At 43.1% G+C, this 3,728-nt stretch overlaps 1 pseudogene; it reads right to left on the bottom strand.

The window, feature by feature from the left end:
- Positions 1-919: 919 nt before the first annotated feature.
- Positions 920-2,177, bottom strand: LOC127221613 (isocitrate dehydrogenase [NADP] cytoplasmic-like; annotated as a pseudogene).
- Between the last annotated feature and the right edge of the window lie 1,551 nt (positions 2,178-3,728).

The following is a 3,728-nucleotide window of genomic DNA, read 5'->3' as shown; positions in this document are numbered from 1 at the left end:
AACCTCTGAGCCATCTCTCTAGCCCCCACTGAAGTCTTTATAGATTACACACTAAAGTTAACTAGAAACACACTTCTTAAGGATTTCCTAGTCCCAGGTTCTAAGGAAAGGCCATATATCTGGAGCAGCACTTGCTAGACAGAAATGCTGACCACAACAAAATCCAGACATAAGTCACTCTTATCCACAAAGAAACATTGGTCATTTATATCTTCTGCAAGCTTCACCAACATATGTGAACAAGATAAGACATACAGCCTACAATAATGTTTATTGAAACATTGGGTAATCATGAACATGTTTATTGAACTTAAGACAGGATAGAGGGATAGGTAATTTTGAAGACATGGCAAAGGAAAGGGGTCCTTCACTTGAGTCTGGCTGAAGCTTCTCCCCAGCTGAAAATCAGGAGCTCCAACAATATAAGCCCATTTAAGGCACCTCCGAAACCACCATCTAACCTCACCTACCGAAGAAGGGTGGGGGAGGTTTCATAGCGAGTTAGAACTTGAACGCCATTCAAACAGTACACATATCCAATCCAAAGATATTTAATTGATATACTCCTATGGGAAACTGGCACCCAAGCAGTGATATAACTTTTATTTTAATAGTATCTTTTACATACAGCCCTGGCTGGCCTTGAACTCACCAAGATTCACCTGCCTCTGGCTCTTAAGTGAACTTGGATATGACTTAGTCTTTCCTGAGTACCCTTATTTCTCTTAACCCTTGAATTTAAAATCTATATTAACATATTTTAAATAAAACTCTACTGGGAACTGGGCGTTGGTGGAGCATGCCTTTAATCCCAGCACTCGGGAGGCAGAGACAGGCTGATTTCTGTGAGTTCAAGGCCAGCCTGGTCCACAGAGCTAGTAAACCTGTGGACTTGGTTACCACAAAGACTTGTTCCCCCCTAAGCCCAGGTTTGACCTTAAAGTTTGGCCTGAGCTAGTTTGGCCTTCAAGTTTTCTCCAGGTTTGTCCATGAACTCAAATGTATTCAAGTAGTCAGAATGTTGAATATTGAGTAAGCTTTAATGCAAGCAGCCAAGTCCTTAGTCTTAAAACCAGACTCAGTGGTCTCAATTCAGACTTCTAGAGACTTAGCAAAGAAGCTGAGCTCAGTATTATTATCAAGCTTTGCTCTGTGGGCTAACCCTCAGGACTAGGCAAAAATAGAGGCAATGGGGTTGGTGGACGTTTCCTGTCCTTTCTGGTACATTCAGTAGTGACATGACAGTGCCATGGGCAGCCTATGCTTCTACAGTCTTACCATCTGGACAAACAGCACACTGGTCATCATGCCAAGGGAATCATGACCTTGGGCTACTGAGTCTGACAGCACATTGCCATCATAGTTTTTACAGGCCCAGATGAAGCCTCCCTCTGACTTCATAGCTTGAGCCACCATGTCCTCAATGAACCAATGCTCATACCAGATCTTCTGAGCTTCAATCTGGGATTTGTATTGCTTGTCATAGATCTCCTGAAAGATGTCTTTGAAATGTCCATCATACTTCTTCAGAATAGTGTTTCTGGTGCTTAGATACAAAGGCCAGCCTTTGGACAGAGCCATTTGGAAGGAACTGTGCAAAAAATCTTCAATTGACTTATCCTGGTTGTACATGCCCATGGCAACACTGCCACCTTCTTCAAAGTTATGCACCATGTATGTCACCTTTTGAGTCCCATCTTTTGGTGTGTAGGTTATCTCTACTTTTCCAGGCCCTGGAACAACAAAATCAGTCATTCTGTATTGGTCTTCATAAGTATGATGACCAATGATGATGAGTTTTTCCCAGCCTGTCACCAGTTGGGGGATAGTTTTACAGTACTGAAGACAGTACCACCTAGAATGTTCCGGATGGTGCCATTTGGTGATATCCACATTTGTTTCAACTTGAACTCCTCAGCCTTCTTCTCATTGGGATTGATGGTTGCACACTTGACACCGACGTTGTATTTCTTTATAGCTTCTGCAGCATCCTTGGTCACCTGGCCATTGGTGGCATCACAATTCTCTATGCCTAAGTCATAGCTGTGCAGATCCAGTTCCATATAGGGAAGAATGAGTTTCTCTTTAATCAGTTCTCAAATGATTCATGTCATTTCATATCCTTGCATCTCCACCACAGAACTGCCATGAATTTTGGGGGGCATTTTTACTTCAATAACCCTGCTCACACCTGTGCGCACACAGACTGCACAGATTGTCCCACTGTCCCAACTCAGCTGCTGCTGGCTCAGCATCCACCACAACCTTTGCACCTAAATATTTATTTTTTTTTATGTGTGTGTATGTTTTGCCTGCATGTATGCCTTTGCACATGTATACAGTGTCCTCAGAAGCCAAGAAACAGTGTAGGATCCCCTGGAACTGGAGTTATAGATGCTTGTGAACTGCCATGTAGATGCTGAGAATCAAACTTGGGTCCTCTTCAAGAGTAGCAAGTGCTCTTAAACCACTGAGCAATCACTCCAGTCCCTTTTTAAAATTTATGTGTATGAATGTTTTGCCTGCATTTGTGTGTCTCTGCACCACATCTATGCAGTTCTCACAGTGGTCAGAAGAGGGCATCAGATTCCTTGGAACTGGAGTTACAGGTGGTTTTGCATCACTGTGTGTATGCTGAGATGTGCCACACCTTCACAAAAATCCCCAAATCCTCAAATTTCCTGACATGACACAAGGGTTAGGCAAACTTGAGGCTTCAATTCCTGGTTGGCGTTGCCTAACTCGGTCATCATATTCAGGTTGTGAGCCCTGAAAGAAAAACAGACCATTGTTACTGACATGTTTTCCCATCTTTTCATTGCGATAGGATATTTAGCTGGGTATATGGATTTTTTTTTCCAAGCCCCCATTGCAAGTAACAGTAGGATTAGCAGGCCATGTAATAGCTTCTGGGATAGCATCTTGTTTCATTTGTTTATTTTTGAAGATTTATTTCCTTTTTTAAGCATATAGGCATTTTGCCTAATCTACAACTGTGTAACACATGCTTCTGGGAACTTGCTTCATGTGCTTCATGTGTGTGGACTTTTGCCTACATGTATGTAAGAGCACCTAATGTGTACAATGCCTTCAGAGGCTAGAGGAGGGCGTTAGGTACCTTGATGCTAGAATTATGTCTGTTGTGAGCAACCATATGGGTGCTGGAAATTGAACAAAGGTCCTCTGGAAAAGCAGCCAGTGGTCTTAAGCACTGAGCCATCTCTCCTGCCCTATGGGAACTTTTCCTCCACCACTGTCTCTTGAGGTTTACTCCCCAGCACCACAGCAGACAACAGGAGGCTTTCTCTACCCTTCTCTTTGCTTTCATGGTATCTAGAACTTACAGATGATAGAACTCCATCTTAGACCATGACGATGAAAACAACCACGAACAGTAATGAACTGAAAGGACTTGGGGGATTTAGGTACTTGGTGAATCGGAGCAGTTGCACCCATCTTGGGACCTCAGTATGGCAGCCACACTTGTAATCCCAGTACTCAGGAGGCTGAAGCAGGAATAGCATCTTCAATTTGAGGCCAAGTCAGGTTACACAGTGAGATCCTGTCTCACACAGGAGACAAGATAAGAGGGTCTCAGCAGCCCTGTATTGTGCACCTCTGGACTTTTTCATGAAATCCCTTTCTTCCAATTCAAGCCACTTGTTTTAGGTAAGGACTAGTCCTTTCATACATTTTATTTAGTTCGCACACAAGTGTGTGCAGATGCC

The sequence above is a fragment of the Phodopus roborovskii genome, unplaced genomic scaffold, assembly GCF_943737965.1.
Source record: "Phodopus roborovskii unplaced genomic scaffold, PHOROB, whole genome shotgun sequence".
Taxonomy (NCBI): Eukaryota; Metazoa; Chordata; class Mammalia; order Rodentia; family Cricetidae; genus Phodopus; species Phodopus roborovskii.
The sequence above is the reverse complement of the archived record's forward strand: the minus strand, read 5'-3'. Positions and strand labels throughout refer to the sequence as shown.